An 18,503-nucleotide genomic window follows, 5' to 3' on the forward strand; every position below is an offset into this window, starting at 1 on the left:
TGTGTGTGTGTGTGTGTGTGTGAGAGAGAGAGAGAGAGAGACAGAGACAGAGAGACACAGAGAGAGACTTGTGGTTCAACCGAGGGCCTTGACTATGCTAGGCCAGTGCTCTACAGCTGAGCCACATCCCAGCCCTCAGGAAGCTCTTGTGTTTTACGGGGCCCTGTTTGTCAATATTGAGTCCTGAGCAATTGAGTCCTAAGCAGAAGGTCTGCGCATGTTCCTATATTTTGCAGCATCTTCCTTGTTTTTTCCTTCTGTCAGTTTCAGAGTTTTTATGCCAAGGTCTTTGATCCACGTGGTGTTGGATTTTGAGCAAGGTGAGAGATGATAACCCAGTTTTGTTCCCCTATGCGTGTATTGCTCCAGTACTGTGTGTGAGAGAGCTGCCCCTCCCCCCCCATGATTTTTGATACTTTTGTTGAAGTAACGCAGCTGCATTGGCTTATGTCTGGGCTTCTGGTGTGTTCCATTGATTGACATGCCTGCCCTGTGCTAGCACCAGGCTGTTTTTCTTTCCATGGCTCTGTAGTATCACTCAATATTTTGAACCGAGTGATGGCGATACTTCCCACATGGTTTCCAGTCAGGGTTGATTCAGCTCTCTGGTCTTTTTTGTGCTCCTCGGTGAATGAGTTTAAGATTGTGTTCTTTATTTCTGTGAAGAATGATATTAGTGTTTTGATAGGAATCGTATTACATCGAAGAATGCTTTTGGTGACATGGCTGAAGATACTTGTGATATGGTGACATTCTTTTTTTTTAATTAATTTATTTATTTATTAAAGATTTCTGTCTCTTCCCCACAGCCGCCTCCCCTTTCCCTCCCCCTCCCCCAATAAAGTCCCCCTCCCTCATCAGCCAAAAGAGCAATCAGGGTTCCCTGCCCTGTGGGAAGTCCAAGGACCACCCACCTCCATCCAGGTCTAGTAAGGTGAGCATCCATGAAACTGCCTAGGCTCCCACGAAAGCCCTCTTCAACACTTCCCTCTTCTCTCACTCACATGGTCACTGCTGAGAAGATGGCTCACGAGACTCACCGACCAAGCAAGGTCAGAGGTGGTTGTGTGCCTTTTCTGGGCCTACACACTGCTTCCTTAGCTCCAAGGGCATCTGCAGAGCAGGACTGAGTGGGGGTGGAGTCAAGAATAACCAGGACAGATATTCACACAGTGGACTTTGGAAGGCAATATCATCTTAACTGAAAACACAAATTCACACGTTAGTAAAGCAGTACCACATTGGAGGGCCATTCTGTCTTGGGTGCCCCGCACTTCTTGCTTAACACTGAAAAAAATCTGGTGATATGGATTGACCACACTCTAAGACGTTCAGTTTTATAAAGGGGAAAGCTGAGGTTATAAAGTTCCCAAGCTCAAGACTAATCACCATGCGGCTTTTCCAGCTCTACACACAGCACTGGCAGACAGAAATCCATTACTTCTTACTTTTATATTATTTCCTTTGCAGTCATACCCCTTATTATTTCTGAGTCACATTTACTTAGTATAATATAATAATTAATAATAATAATGAATTTAACAGTTTAATATGACCTAAATGGCTGAAAATGATTTTTATTAATGACTATTAACATTAGAAAATAATCAGAATCCATTACTTGCAAGTGACATATTTTTCCCTGTACAGAAAACTCATTTAAATAGTCATTTGCAGGAAAATGCGCCACGATAGTCTCCCAAGTAACCAAAGTCATTAGTTCCTAGAAGTGAAAAAACAAATACTTGAAAAGCTGGTAAATTATATTTTAGATTACTTGACTAAAGAAGAGAATCGCTTGCATAAACAATTTATCAGAGAAGGTTCTCACTGCATACCAAACTATGAGAAAATATTGTAAAAATGGGGTCTGCCACTGGCGTTAGCAAGATCTTGTAAGATTAAAAAGCAAAACTCACTGCTGAACTAGCAAATAAAAATCAATTATGGCATGGAACAAAACCTGAACCCATGTACCCCCACTTCTAGTACTTTTCACAGAGCTGTTGCTTTGAAGGTTTTTTAAACTAGGGCTCCACAAAATCTCCTTGCGAAATACTCATACCCCACCTAATTTTTAAAAACCAAGGCAGCTACACCATGTATTAGTGAAGTTTTGCTTGTAGCTTTTGGAATATGCCACCGAGCCTCAAATGGATTGATGTATTTGGCGTGGTTTTCCCTACAGAGATCCTGACAGGGATAATGCCTTGAAAGGTCTTCAAACGCCTCGGTGCAGGCTATAGATAGCAGAAAACCACTTATTTATCCTCTGGAGGGCCATTGTCTCTGGAATTTCTTTCATCTGACAAGATCCTGGCTTATGCAGTCAGATTGTCTTTGCAAAACATTGTGGCAAATATACCCGTGACATCTTTGTCTCCCTTTGGCTGTTACCGCAGTGAGGTAAATGTCATCCTTGATTACCTCTTTCTAAACCCTAAGTCTGCAAGGAACTCCACAGCTGATATTTCCTACCAGGATGGCCGAGTCTGGGTTTGAATTATCTCCATACTTCAAAGTTCGTTCGTGTTAAATGTATATTACAAAACGTTTATATTGTGAGTTATGTGATGATGGCTGAAGTCTGATTCTTTTAAGTTTTTCTATTGATCCAAAGGACTCCTTGGTTTAAAATGAAAGTATATATATAAAATTATTATAATTATATATATAATATGTTATATATTATAATTTTCAATGTATATTATTTTTATATATAAATTAATTCCCCTTTAAGAATACAATACAACATATAATCAATAGGCTCCTAGTGTGAGGTTATTAGTTAATATGTACATTTTTCAGTTAGAGTAATATGCAGACAGCTTAATTCTCACTGAGCTGAAGACCTATTGGGAGAGAATGTAGCAATCCAAGTTTATTTTTAAACCATGAAGATGTTTAGAGTTTGGACTGAATTATTTTTATATTGTATCAAAATGTCTGAAACTAAACAAGATTTTTTTCCCTATGACAAGGAAATTCACATCTGTACAAAATAATTGGCCAAGCAGACCTTTGACGCTGCTGAGAAATGAGTCTGTTTCCTTTCCTGACCGCTAAGGAGCTCTATTTGCCCAGTACCCAAGCCTGAGAGGGTGAGACCATCTGGTTAGCAGAGACAGCTGTGGAAGCCGTCCTAGCAGCACAGGCCTGGGGATGCTGCCAATTGGTTCAAGCAGCTTCCTCCAGGCAGGCCATGTCTTCATGCTTTCTTTCTTTTCGCTTTTTTCTCTCTGTTTGGCCTGCAACTCACTATGTAGATCATGCAGGCCTCAGCCTTCCGGTGGTTCTCTGTCTCAGCTTCCCAAGTGCTGGGGTTACAGGCACATAGGGAACCACACTGGGTTCCGACCGTGCATTTTCAAATGATTTTTTTTCTTCCTTCTTGTCTTAGTTTTCCAGGATTTCCCTAACAAAGCACTCAAAACTGGCATGTAAAACAACTGAAATTTATTCTTCCACAGCTTTGAAGGTAGAATTCATAAATTACGGTGTGAGTCTGGTCCTGTTCCCTCTTGGTCTCTGAACAAAATCCTTCTTTACGTCCTTGTTTCTGGAAGCAGCAGCTGGAACTCAGTATTCAGTGGCTGTGTCGACCATTCTCTGCCTTTCTCATTGTGTGGGGTCACACCCGGGTCAGTCTATGACTTTGTCTAATCTGACTAAGGATGCAAAGACCTTTTCTCAAATGAAGTCACACTCAGTGTAGGGAATAGGAAGTCAGCACACCTTGCAGGAGATGGCAGCTCACCTCCAATGAGATCTTTGGGAATTGTTAATTCCCTCCACCCTACTTTGAAGGTCTAAAGCCTTTCCTAAATCCTCAGATTTCTTGTTGAGGATGACACTGGGTTTTACAAAGTCAGGTATTGAGAGGGCAGTGCGGCACGGTGGCAAAGCGGTTGACTTCACTTTCACGGTTGCCATGTGGGTTTCACCTCTAACACTGCAAACGAAAAACAAGAGCTATGAGAAAACTAATTTCCAAGCCTGAGCAATTCCATGGAATGTATTTAATGCTCTGGTTCAACACGTGCAGTGATTTGACTTATCTCTTTCTCCTTCAGTTATGTTCTACAACATAGCTGCTTCATTCTGCTTTTGAAGTTGATACACAGTTTCTATGGGAACAGCACTGTAGATCTGGTTAGATGAAGTGTTTGTGTCCCACGAGCACAGCTTTGCCATTCCACATGCCATGGTTTTCCCCATGAGTCTTCTCTAGGAGTTACTGACCATGATTTGCAGAGCAGCCTAACAGTGAAGTGATGGTCTTGGCGGGTGTCTAAAGTGTATCTCTACTTTGTTGTAATGGGATGTTCAATGGTTGGCTCCTGTTGGGGTTTCAGCTATCCCTGCAAATGGGGAGCTGACTGACTTCAGCTGGGCGAGTGTCAGAACAAGTCTTTGTCACCCTTAGTTATCTGCAGGACTCTCTTTTATAAAGAAGTTCAGAGAACTCGAGACAGGAAAACACTACAGGAAGGTTCTCTGGAGAAAGAAGCTATAGAATAGTGGCTCAACCTTCCTAACGCTGCGGCCCTTTATCACAGTTGCTCGTTACTGTGGTGACTCCCAACCATAAAATTATTTTCTTGCTACTCTGTAACTGTAATTCTGCCACTGTTATGAAATATAATATAAATATCTGGTATGCAGGATATCTGATATGTGACCCCTGCGGGGGTGGCAACCCATAGGTTGAGAACCACTGTCACAGAGGATCTGAAAAGTTCATCTTTGCTGTTCCAGGTAACGTATGAGGATCTTCAAGGAAGCCATGCAGGCTTTCCTATGTGACTCCAGATCTTTCAAGCATGGTGGGCTACATTAGGAATAAGATGCTGAGGCAGGTGGCTGGCTGAAATGACTCATGATGACAGAGAAGGGTGTGCTCTTATAGTAACGCCATGGCCTGCTGGGTCTGGATGGAGATCCCAAGAGGGAAATGCAGGGACTCTGCCTGAGTCCTAGATGAGAAGGCTGCTGTGCATGTTGGGGTGCGGGGGAGTCAGAAAGGTCTCTGCAAAAAGTCCACATATATCTATCTGCCTAGATATACAGGGGCTAAAGGACAAGAGAGCCAGCTAGAGACACTGAGACATACAGAAGTCTTTGGTGGGATGGAGTCTCCAAGGTACCTCCAGGAAGTGCCCACAAGGGAAAGAGCCACTTCAACTTAAAAGGACATTGACCCTCCGGCAGGAGGTCCCACAAGACAGCTTCAAATTGCCGAGAAGGATGCATACCTCATTATTACCTGATCTTTAAATGTCTTTGCTGGACTTTTTACATGTAGCGGGCGTTCTTGTGTCAGGTCATGATTAAGTTCTGACCATGAAGGTAGAGTCTGAAGAAGTCATAATGCCGTATCATGGATGTATACACAAGCCATCAACTCTTAGACAAGAGGAAGATTTTGTTGAGCATTTAAAGCAACCTATCAATTAATAAATGCCAACTCAATGATGCCACCCCTAGACAGGTGGCCCTGACTTATATGAGAATACAAACTGAGCAATACATGAGGAGCAAGCCATTAAGAAGCAATCTCCTATGGTCTCTACTTCAGTTCTTGTCCCAAGTTCCTGTCCTGACTTCCCCTCCTGATGGACTGTGATGTAGAACTTGAAGCAGAAATAAACCCTTTCCTCTCCAGGGAGCTTGGGGCTATGGTATTTCACTGCAGAAACAAACTGTAACTAGGAAGTCAACAATCTCAAAAGAATATGAATTTCAAAATTCAGGGGCCATCAGGCAGAAGTGTAACCTTCTCTATTGTGAAATAAAGCTCTGAAATTCACGGACCAAAAGAAAAATTAAAAGTAGTAGGGATTTGGATTTGTCTGACTTGTTGTTTATTGAACCATCTCACCAGGAAGGGGTTATATGTACCTGATGTAGCTTATGCCTCAGTCTGTCCAATACCAGTATCAGTCTTTCCTAGGACCCAGCATTTATGCATTGGCTCACACTAAGAATCCAGGTCCTTGAGCGCTGCTCTCAGAATTGAAGCCAGGCCACATGCTTTGGGATTACCAAGAATTACTGCTTCTTGAGTAGCCATGGTGATACTTCTGTCCTGTCCCCCATTCCATGCTTTAGAAGAGCGTTTGTTCTGAGATGCTATGACCTCACAGTAGCCTTTCAATTTCTTTATAATTTTTCCTCTAAATGATTTCCTCTTTCCAACTTCCCTATTCTAGTAAATGGCAGTGGTGTTTCCCTTGGTTACCAAGGACCACAACCACAGCCATTTTTCCCATTTCCCCTTCTAGGGCACCTTTCCAGCCGATGCTCTGCTTGTTGTACTTCCCGACAGCCCCGGTTCCCTAGGCCTCTTTTTTTTTTTTTTTTTTTTTTTTGGTTTTTCGAGACAGGGTTTCTCTGTGGCTTTGGAGCCTGTCCTGGAACTAGCTCTTGTAGACCAGGCTGGTCTCGAACTCACAGAGATCCACCTGCCTCTGCCTCCCAAGTGCTGGGATTAAAGGCGTGCGCCACCACCGCCCGGCTCTTTTACAGTCTTGAAAATTCTACTCGTTGCCTGAGCTTGTTATTTTCCCAACCTCAAGTCCTTTTCTCTTTCCGTTTTCCTCGCACACAGAAGGCAAACTGCTCTCTCTAAAACAACTTCTGCCCATCACTTTGCTGTTTATGGACATTTTGCTGCTCACCGCTACCCCCAGAATAAGTGTAAAACTCCAGGCAGCGTTGCGGCAGGATTAGTACATGACGCAGGCAGAAGCCCCAGCCTCGCCTGTTGTGCACTTTTCTCCTACTCTGTAAAGTGCCTTCCGATTCTCAGAGGTGATTTCACTTACTCATTTGAAAAGGCTTGCAGCGTTGTGAGATGTCAGGGACACAACCATGAAAGTGAAAAATACCATCCTTGAGCACACAACGCTTAAGAGCCCAGAAAGGCTTATGAACAAACATGTTTTACGGTAAGGAATGGAAACCACAACAGGACAGGAATAAGACCAAGGCTGGAATTATGAAAAGAAACTCCTCAAAGGAAATGACGTTCCTCCTGAGACCTGAAGGCAAAGCGAAGAAGAAGGGGCCGGCCAAACGCCAAGTCGTGAGTGAAGAAGACGGGCCAGTGGGTGATAATGAGACCGTGGAATCTGGGCTCTAAAGATCTCCATCACTTTCCCAAGGCTTAGGAAACATATTAGAGAAGGAAGACAAAAGCCAGAAGTTGGAGAGAGGTGTGCAAAAGAGTATTTTCTGGGCAGGTCACAGCCATCACGCTCATGAGCTCACTGTTGCTACGGTAACCTGCAGGAGACCTGAGTAAGACCAGGCCCAGGACTCTTTCATCATGGACAGAGGAGGAGCCCATGAAAAATCTGCCTCTTACTCTGGGACTGTGGGCAACGAGTGGGTACAGGGGGGGGGGGGATTGTTGTTTTCTTTAGTGCTATAATCTTTAATAAGCTGCCCATGTTCCAGTAAACAACCCCCTCGTCACACTTGCACAAGCAACTATAATTAAATGCAGGTTAGAAAAAAACAGGTAGGAGGGGACTTGATAGGGAGAGGAGGATTGTTAGCAGGGGATACAGGGAAATATTAATGAGGTAGGAGGGGCGTACAAGGACCTAACGTCGGCGTATGAACGAACACTCATGTCTCTCACAAGAATCTTTTCTGTTGTGTGGCAGGAGCTCGGCTAAATCACAGATAGTTTCCCGACCGTGTGAAACTGATGGCAAGAATGTAAAGGTCGTCGGACATGAGACTCATCACGTGGGATGGTTGCTGTCGTTCAGGCGATGTCTTCTGTGTAAACTCAGAATGCAACTGTTTCTCAATGCGCATTGTTTATAATTGATACCTCATAGGACATATAACCTGAGGTATATCCTGAGTACATTGTCCTCTTCGCTCACAAAAGGGTACTCTTTTGTCTAATACTGAACCACATGGCTTTGACTCCTTCCTCTATTTAGACATATTAACCAGAATTTTTTTTTTTCTAAAGGGGAAAACAGGTGGGGTTTCTTGAACTAGCCAGGCTGCCCAGGGAAGTTCCCCACTGGGTTTTCTAATTATACATCACAGAAGGAAGGCCTGGACTGCAGTTTTAGTTTCTCACGGCTACAAGAGTTTGGTTTTTTTTTTCCTATGTGCAAGCCAATATTTGACAATTGCTAAGTATTTTCTTTCCCCAGGAATTTATTTTGAGTACAACACAATTGCATCCACTATCTTTGCTTGGATTTTGAGGAATTGGCGTGCACTCATAACATTGAACTAGAACAATACATGATTTCAAAACAGAAGATGCATTTAAAAACAGAAAATGCACAAAGTACTCCCTTGGGAGCACTTAAGCTCTGACAGAGAGTGTAATAGAAGGGGTTGTTATGTAAAGAGCTTTAACGTAATTTTTACAACTTTCATTTTTATTACCTTTAAGTATATTTAGCTCTTTGGTAGGCTATCCTCAGAGCACAGTTTCAGAATCCAATATTGTGTCTCAAGCTCTTAAGTTCTCTTTCTTTTTAATGCAAATATAATAGTTTATTGCACAAATAATATTATCATATTAAAATGTTATAGGCATATGATATTAATATATATGTTCTGCAAGTATGTGTACATACGTAGTAGGTATGGGTATTGGTGGGAAAGCCATGATGGAGTCTATTAGTCTGAATGCATTTTCTTGCTCAGTTCCTCTAAGACTAGTGAGCGACCAGGGAGGAAGCAACATTACACATTACAGACTAGGTTTTTGGCTAGCATTACAGATGGAGTGCATTCTGCTGGCAAAGATATTGAGATGAATTAACAGGAACTTGGCCTTATTAATTCATGATATGAATGGACTGGAATGAGTATTCAGTAATTCGCAAAGTATTTATAGAAAGCCCACTACGTGTCAATCACTGAACTGCAAAAGCCAAAGGTCTGCGTAGATTAGTCTTCTAAATGATTAGTTGCAATTAGTGTGCTCATGCTACCTGTAGAGGTGATTTATATCTTGTTGGAAATAATTTTTATAGACTAATCTGTGCTATTCTCAAGTACTTTCGAAAGTCCCAATAGTTTATAGTTTATGCTAATTCATATACATTATTTCTGTTTATGAAATGTGTATCTCAAATATTGGTCCTTTATGAGCTGGAGTATATATTTATATGTGTTTTACAGATTGTTACTGTATTGCTTAATGTGCCTTCTGACTTTAGGAGAAAAAGTGATCATCATCATTATAACTGTAAGAACTCCTGTACTTGTTTATGAGAAATTATAAATAATAGAAGTGTCAGAAGAAAACACTGCTATTCCTACTGTGCAAGTTTTATTTATTTCCTTGTTTCTCTCTAAACACTGAGATTTAAACAACAAAACTACAGGTATTTGCTTTCTTCCCTTTCACAGGCTGTAGCACTCACTACCATGTAAATAATCTATGGCAGGTTTCCAGCCATATGTAGGTAAAATTAGAAGAGGCATAAATAAATTTATTATCTTGCATTAATAAAATTTATCAAAAATCTAATTTAAAATGTGGGTATTTAATACTTGAACTACATATGGATTTCTCATGCTAATTGGTTTTGAAAATTGCTACTTTTAAAATACACTTATAAAATACTTATCTGGTTAAAATGCCAAGCCATGCTTATACTATACAGTTATTCTTTCATTTATATACTAATTAAAGCATTTATTAAAGACACAACCTCAAATGGAATCATGGTGTATGAAACTGGAAGGAAAATAGAGTTCAAATTTTAACACAATGCTATATAATTCAGACTTTATGGACAAAGGGAAATTGTTTCTCCTTTTCTTTCTTTTTTTCTTTCTTTCTTTCTTTCTTCTTTCTTCTTCCTTCCTTCCTTCCTTTTTTCTTTCTTTCTCTCTTTTTTCTCTCTTTTTTTCTCTCTTTCTTTCTTTCTTTCTTTCTTTCTTTCTTTTGTTTTTGTTTTTTGTTTTTTCAAGGCAGGGTGTCTCTGTGTAGCTCTGGCTATACTGGTACTTGTTTTGTAGACCAGCCTGGCCTGGAACTCAGAGAGCTGCCTTCCTCTGCCTCCTGAGGGCTGGGATTAAAGGTGTGCACCACCACACCCACCTCTCCTGTTATACTTTCTAAAGCACAGATTTCAAGTCATAGTTCAGAAGATCTATAAACCAGATTAGGAAATAGTGTTTGAAATAAGTTGTCCCAAACACCTCTGAAACATGTGCTCACATCTCAACTTGACAGCCCAGTGATTTGTGTGTGTGTGTGTGTGTGTGTGTATGTGTTTCTCGTAATAATTTTTATCTTAGGATGGTCTATGGATGCCTTGGCAGAGAAAAACTCCACACAAGTATGGAAGCTCCCAGCTTCTTCTTGAGCTCCTCTGACCAGCAGTTGCCTCGCTCAAGGCTGTGGTTGTCCTTCCTCCTCACAGTCACTGACCGTCCAGCTTACTTTACTCTGGTAGTTCCCATGCATGGACCCTCATCCTTTGTAGTTCATCACACCTCCTCTGTGAGATTTTCCGGCCACCCCACTCTTCCTAGCATTCTCCATCAAATGCTTCGTAGAATCACTTACAACAGGATTTCTCTTTGCCCATGCCTAGCTTTGATATCAGAACAATATTATAAAAATGAGTTCAGAAGCCTCCTACCCTCTTAGGTATTTTGGAAGAAAAGTTTATGTATTTATTCTTTAACTGATGGAGGAATTCATCAGAGAAGCAACTCTACCCTTGGCTTTTGTTTCTTTCTCTGTTTGTTTCACTCTGGTTTTTTTGAAAATAGATTCTTCTCTCATAGACTACCTCCCGACCACAGGTTCCCCTCTCTCTACTCCCTGCCAACACCTTCCCTCTCCCGTAGATCCACTTCTCTGTTTCCCTTCAGAAAAGACCAGGCCTCCAAGAGACAACAACCAAACACAACAAAATGCGATACAATACAACAAAGTAAACGCTCTCCTAGTGAGGCTAGACAAGGCAGGAAGAAAAGAGTCCCAGGAACAGAGGAATGCATCAGAGACACACAGTCCTCTCAGGATTCACACCAAGCCAGCAAGCTAACAATCATAATCACAGAGGGCCCGGTGCAGACCCATGCAGGGCCCGGGATCATCACTTTGGTCTTTGTGAGCCCAAATGAGCCCTGGTTAGTTGATTCAGGGAACCATATTCTCCTAGTGTCCTCCGTGCCTGGCTCCTACAGTCTGTCCTCCCCCACTTCCACTGGTCCCTGGATCTCTGAGGGGAGGGGCCTGATTGAGGCTTCCATGATGTCTCACTGGGGGTCTCTGCACCTATTTCTCTTCTGCTGTGAGAGGAAGCCTCTCTGATGATGCCTGGACAAGGCACTGATCTATGAGTATCCCAGAATATCACTAGGTATCCTTTTATTGATTTTTTTTGTTTTTGTTTTTGTTTTTAGTTGTGTTTGGTTCTGCCCTAAGTCTCTTGGCTAGCCAGTCTCTAGTTCCTGGCCCTCCTGGTAGCATAGGGCATGAGTTCCTTCTGTGGGCCTCGGATTAAACTGGACACTGGTTAGACACCCCCACAGTTCTAGGCCACCATTTCTCCAGCACATCTGCCAGGCAGGACAGATTGTAGGTCATGGGTTTTGTGGCTGGGTTGGTGTACAGGTTTGTACGTCAATCAGGTAGGAAAGATTGTAGGTCATGGGTTTTGTGGCTGGGTTGGTGTCCAGGTTCCTCTTTCCATATCCTGAAAAGTACCTGCCCACACCAAAGACTAGAACATAGGGGTTAAGGCCCTATGTAGGCACCAGCTCTATCTCTCTACATATAATGGATGTTGGTCTCAGCAGTGGGGTTTACTGTCAGTTTGTGGAGAGTGACCTCTTCCCTTGCATCATCCTGGGTTGTTTAGGGACCTCTATGGGACCCCCTTGGCCAATAATTCAATTGAATGAAACCTAGTCCCATCCCTGGAAGCCTTGCTTGGCTACAAAAGATGGACTGTTCAAACTCCATTGCTAGGAGAGTTAGTAGTGTCACCCTCATGGATTCTGGGAAGTTTCTACAGCACTAGACTTCCTGACTGCCCACCAAATGCCACTCAGAAGTTGTCCCTCTTCTACCTGGTCCCTTCTGTTCTCGTTCCCCTTTGCCCCACAGCCCTCCTGAAACATCTCTGTCCTCTACCCAGGGGGATCCATGAAGCCCCACTAGCGTCCTCCTCTTTACCTAGGCTCTCAGAGTCTGTGGATTGTAGCTTGATTATCATTTATTTAACAGCTAATATCCACTTGTAAGTAAGTACATACCATATTTGTATTTCTTCGTCTGGGTTACCTAACTCAAGATGGTTTTTTCTAGTTGTACCCATTTGCCTGCAAATTTTGGGATGTCATTTTTTTTTAAAAAAAGCAGCTAATTAATAATTCTTGATTCAATTTTCTTTCTGGCTATTGCTCTGTTTATATTTTCCACTCATTCATGACTCTGTATTTGTAGGAGGAATGTTTTTATTAGGAGTCTAATTGCTTTTAATAGACTCTGAACAGCCTTCTTGATTTCTGTGGTGTTGATTGACTTTATCTATTTATGTCTTTTGTTCTAATCTAACTAGAGACTAACAATCATTTCAATAATAACATCATTTATGATTACTTTAATCTTTTCAAAAATCAACCCTCACACTGTTATTTTACATTTCATTTCTGTTCTAATGTGTGGATTTGCTTTCTTTTGCCAATTTTGAGCTTAACACATTCTTCTTGGAGGTAGCAAGTCTGATATTTTCTTTTTTAGTCATTAAAATACTTATAGGACACCTGGCAGCAAGGCAAAGCCTGTGTGTACACTGTACTGATCAAATCAGGGTTCTCTTTTGTAATCCAGATCTTCACCCTTATGTTAGCATCCCCTTTGGTCCTGGTCCTCCTGCACCCTCTCACTGCGGTGTGTTTTGTCTCCATGTTTTTCTAGCTTCCCTTTTGATGGCATCTTGAATGACATTGAAGTCTAACTTCAAATGTATTTGTGGTTTTGTTTCGATTTTCCTGTGTCTAGTTTTATTCCGTTGTCAGTTGAGTCGATATTCGATATGCTTTCTGTCTTCTTAAAATTAAAGTCGTCATCTCTCCTGAAGATGAACATTCAGTGCCTACTTGAGAAGAATATGGATTCTGCCCTTTTTGACAGAAAGCCCTATATATGTCTCCTAAAACATTTGGTATATACTGCCAGTCAAGCCATTATTTCCCTGTGGATTTTTCTACACAGATGATCTAGATGAAAGTGGAGTCTTGAAATCTCCTGTCGCATTATTATACTGATTTATATCTCTTCTGTTCTCTCATGGCTTGCTTTATATATTTAGGTGGTATTTTCTTCATCTGGTGCCTATATAGTTAAAATTGTGATGCTTTCTGGTGAACTAGTTTTTTCTCACAGTTTAATGTTTCTCTTTGTTTCTTGTGACAATTTCTGACATGCAGTCTATCTTGTTTGATACATGTATAGCCACCTCTGCTCTCTTGGCTAACACTGGCACAAACTATCTCTTCAAATACCTTTAACTTCAGTCTATATGTGTTTTAATTATAAAATGATTCTCTTATACACAACATACAATTGTGTTTTGCTTTTCCTTTTTCAAAATATATTCAACGACCACAGATCTTTTGATTAGGGTATTTATTTATACTAAAAGTAATTACTGCTAGGAATAACCTAACAAAATAATTGTTAGATAATTTTTCTCAGTCTTATAGTTTAGTTGCATCTTTTTCCTATTGAAATCTTAAATCTAAGCCGGGTGGTGGTGGCGCACGCCTTTAATCCCAGCACTTGGGAGGCAGAGGCAGGTGGATCTCTGTGAGTTCGAGACCAGCCTGGTCTACAAGAGCTAGTTCCAGGACAGGCTCCAAAACCACAGAGAAACCCTATTTCAAAAAACAAAAAAAAATTGAAATCTGAAATCTAAACTATTATTTAAACTATCAATATTCTACAAATACTCTAGCTTCATGTTGAGAAAGTAGTATATAATTCTTATAAGTTGAAATATATAAATATATACTTATATACTAGCCTCATTTGTTATATATGAAATGTATATTTATACACATGAATACAAATTGAAGTCAATTCTATGAGTACTAAGTAAATGTTTACATTAAGTTCATTACAATTGAAATTATTTTTGCTAAGATTTGACATTTTACTTTTGCTCTAAAATGTCACAACGTTTGGATTATATTCTGTAATCTTATGATGTTATAAACTCTTATTTTCCAGTATCACATTGTCTAAACTTATGTATTTGATATTTATGATTTTGGTCCAGGGATAGGCATGATGGCAGGGCTTTAATCGCAGCCCTTGGGGGAAGAGGCCAGTGCATCCTTGCGAGTTGAGAGGCAGTTTACGATTTCCTGGTCTTTATCTATTTCAATCAAGCAATCAATAGCTATTAATTATTCATTCATAACTATACTAATGACATTCCAAGGTTCTTACTCTTTCTTGTCAAATTTATTTTCTAATCGTAAGTGACGGGCATTATGAAAGCAGGGCAGTGAACAAACGGAGAAATCGAATCAGTGATGCAATCACTGCATGGATTCTGCAGCTTTGCCTACCTTCTTCTGTGTGAAGGCATGCGCTTCCTCTTCCAGCTGCCGGGAATCCAGTAACCCAGGTCTTTGCAAGTTCTCCCTTGTTCACAGTGGCTCTTATTGACGGGATTTTAAAGAGTGTTCAGTTGGCATTCTCTCGGTGATCATTATCTGTTCCAAAAAGGAGTGGGTATGTGTGTGTCTCTGTGTGTGTGTCCTTAGTTCTGATCAATGCTGGAAATCATCCCGTGCCCTCTTTGCCACTCAGAGTAACTCACCTCTCACCTGTAGACAATTGTAATCCCCAGCCTACTATGGATGTAAGTCAAGGTCATGGAGTTTTACTCAGTGATCTCCAGCAGGCAAACCAGAGGACGATGACTCCCACACTCACACCTTCTCCATCAGTGTGTTTGTCTGTGAGGAGAGACCCATAACACGCCGTCAGTCCTCTCTGAAACAGCCACTGCTAATGTCCAGTGTTTGTCACGATTCTGCCAGTTCACTGTTTAGGCTGCAGTTTGATGTGCAGCTGGGAGTTGGAAAAACCAGTTGGCCTGCACCTTTTAAATGTCCTGAAGGTGGTCTGACACCTCGTTCTACAATGTGGAAACCTCTTCTGCCTACTGTCTTGTGAACTCATTTGAAACTCGAGTCATGATTGTAAATTTAAGACCTTACAACTGCACAGAAAGTTAAAATGAGGTGTAATGACAGAGGCACTGAATCGAGCCTTTGAAGTGTGTCCTCTGAAAGCTTCTGTGAGTCAGAGACAAGACCATCCCCCAAAGAGGAAAAGCTAGCGAGGTCTTGAGGTAGAAAAAGTAACATGACCCAGAACAGAAAGGTCGGTGTAAGTAGTGTGTGGATAAGGAGGAGAGATGATAGAAAAGAATATAGCAAGCATAAGCCTAGGTTGCCTCTTAGGAAAATATATCTTAAAACTTATAGATTGGAAGACAGAAGGAAATAAACAGAAGAATGAAGATCAAGGACTCAAAAATCAGCAGGGTCCATGTTAGCCATTGTAAGAAGAAATCAAAAGTAGCAAAGAAGTGTGAGACCCTTTCTTGGGAAGCAGAGGGTTACAATGGTCCTCTGTGCTACAAAATGACGTCAACCGTGCAATGGCCAACACATGACCTAAAGAGGGAAATAGGATCGGGAGCACGTGGCGCTCAGATGAGGGCTGTGGGTATCCGAGGGGGAGCCATGCTCTCACCGGGCTGCTCTTCTTGACACAGGAAACGTCTGCAAAGGACTGCGAGAGTTCATCTATATTTGGTAAAATGAGTCATGAGCAAGGCTCTGAAGGCATGTCATCAAAAGGAAGGAACTGCTTGATTTGCCAAAGAAATAGAAGTTTGGTGAATAAAGAGGAAGTCGTACGATTTCTTGAGTTCAAGAAGGACTCTTCTTTCTCTGTTTATTTAGATTGTGGCCAAATAAAGGATTTGCGTCTCTAGAAGTACTTAAAGGAACTGAGAGAAGAGATGGAACCCAGGAGTATAGATATTAAAAATGCTGTGGACGCTGGCAATAAAGAGCATGGGATCTGAAGGCAAATTTCCTTGGCCAAATCTGGTTACTAATAAGGACTTGCGTAACAAGGAAGTCACAAACTCCTCTGTGCTGAAGATCTTACCTTGAATACAGCTGGTGATGTTCCATACCCCAGCTTTAAGGAGAATTCAGTGAGAGCACACATAAAGACTACATAAAATGGGGGCCATACTGGATATGTGACAAAATCAATCCAGCTATTAAGGACCCTTGGGATCTCATTGGAATGGTTTACCAGAGTACATCTGTTGGGATTAGAACCCAAGTCTCCTTTGCTTTGACAGTGTAGTGTGCACAAGTGTAGAGAACCAGCGTCTCGGAGATCTGCTTCAGTCAGAAGTGAGGCTCCTACATAATGGTGTCATAAGAAGCTAAAGAAGTAAATAGGACAGTGTTCCTTGGATCCCAAGGGAATTCTCAAGTGGAAAGTACAGTAAAGCAAAGAAACAGTAGATGGCCAGTGAGAGCCAGCAGGGTGAGAGCCAGAAGCTAGAAGAAGAGACAAAGGAGCAATGAGTAGATATGAGGGTGGCCAACCCGTCAGTACACAGCTGGCCAAAAACGAAGGCTGTGAGGACACAGAATAAATACACAACAGGGCAGGTGGGCAGGAAGAGGAAAGAAAGGAACAAATCCCATTATTCTGAGAGCTGGGAGGAAATCAGAAGCAGTTTGAGCTCCAGATGCAAATTTGGGAGGAAAAGAGAAACAACATGTTGAACCGCTGACCACTTCCAACAAAAGGATGAAATCTGACATGACAACCCCTGGAGGGGGAGAAGGCAGGCTGTGGGGAAGTTGACTTTATTTATTTTTCTCCAGGAATTAATGGGATACAAAAGGATTAATGTGGGGAAGGTGCTATCATCAAAGGGGGTGTTTGCCTGAAACCTGAGGCACAGAGCAAACAGGGGACTCTGAGTGTAAGGATAAAGTGGGAAGTTGGAACACAACGATGAGAAAATACCGCTAGTAATGTTTGCCACGTCTGTAGGCACTCGGGTTTGAACCAACTCAGGTGAAAATCCATGGCTGAGCAAATTCCACAGCTGCTTTACTACAGAAAGCCCTGCTGCTGGTGAAAGTGCAGTGCTCACACCCAGGCCAATGCTGGTGAGAGTGCAATAGTCACACCCAGGCCAATGCTGGTGAAAGTGCAGTGGTCACACCCAGGCCAATGCTGGTGAGAGTGCAATAGTCACACCCAGGCCAATGCTGGTGAGAAGGCAGTAGTCACACCCAGGCCAATGCTGGTGAGCAGGCAATAGTCACACTCTTGCCCATGGGGGAGTGTGGGTCAGGGCAGGATGTGGGGAGAGCAGACTCAGCATGGGATGCACTGAGAACCCTGGAGAAGGGTGCTTTGCTTCAGAATTGGAAGCCCTTTGGAGATTGGAGAGTAGCTAAGCAGAGATGACAGAAGCACACTGTCACAGACCCTTCTGGGTCACCCACGTCTTCCTGTTTCTGCTGGGACATGAGTCACCAGCATTGGTTACCTTAAATTGTTACACATAGGTGATGTAATTAATGTAAGAACATTCAACAGAACTATACTAATATAATATATTTAAAATTGATAGATAGTAAGTGTATATAACAATAAAATTTCAATACATACCTACGGTTTGTAATGATCAAGATGATGGACAAGTATGTATGTATGTATGTATGTATGTATGTATGTATGTATAAGTTGGGAGCATGAAAACCCTTCTCTAACAGCTATTTTGAACTACGCAATTAATTGTTGCCAGCCATAGCTTCCATATTGTGCTGTAGAATATAAGATGCCATTCCTCCAATTCAGCTGCACACGGGAATCCACTAACCGTCTTCTCTCTACCCTTCCTCCGTACTTTTTCTAGACTCTATAATCACTGTTCTTCTTTCTACTTCGGAAAGATCAGCTTTTGGGCCTCCGCATTTAAGTGAGGATACATACCTTAACAGAAAACAAGAGAGGCTATGGGAAGAAGCCAGGGGAAGGTTGGCCACTGCTAAAATCACCTCAATCTTGCTCTTTGTCCTATGGTCCAGGAGACTAATCCTATTTCCAGGTCTCTGGAGGCACTTGGAGCCATAACTGAATTTCTGAGTGGAGATGAATGGAGAGACAAGAATTCACTAAGTGACAGTGGACAGGGAACCAGCTATATGTTCAGGTGGGCAAACTTCTCAGCGAAGACAGGGAGGAAGACAGGAGACCTTTAAACAGGCAGGAGAGCAAAGAAAAGTCAAGATCAGAATGGAAAGATTTGTCATCAAGATGGAGGCAGAGGATTGGGACCGACAGGGCTATGAGAGGACCACCTGATGCACCTGGGAACCTCAGAAATATCCTAGGTCAAGAGCCTCGTGACAACAACAGA

At 41.9% G+C, this 18,503-nt stretch overlaps 1 long non-coding RNA gene across 1 annotated transcript in view; it reads right to left on the bottom strand.

The window, feature by feature from the left end:
* Positions 1-14,945, bottom strand: part of LOC126487807 (uncharacterized) — a 32,676-nt gene extending 17,731 nt beyond the window's left edge. Inside the window, exons 1-2 of the long non-coding RNA XR_007588505.1 lie at positions 14,847-14,945; positions 14,593-14,739 (exon numbers count right to left, since the gene is read on the bottom strand). This is a non-coding gene — a long non-coding RNA (uncharacterized lncRNA). The remainder of the gene's footprint in view (positions 1-14,592; positions 14,740-14,846) is intronic.
* Positions 14,946-18,503: the final 3,558 nt, after the last annotated feature.

Source organism: Alexandromys fortis, unplaced genomic scaffold, assembly GCF_014885135.2.
Source record: "Alexandromys fortis isolate MF-2015 unplaced genomic scaffold, M_Fortis_MF-2015_v1.1 scaffold_8_1_9099942, whole genome shotgun sequence".
NCBI classification, from domain to species: domain Eukaryota; kingdom Metazoa; phylum Chordata; class Mammalia; order Rodentia; family Cricetidae; genus Alexandromys; species Alexandromys fortis.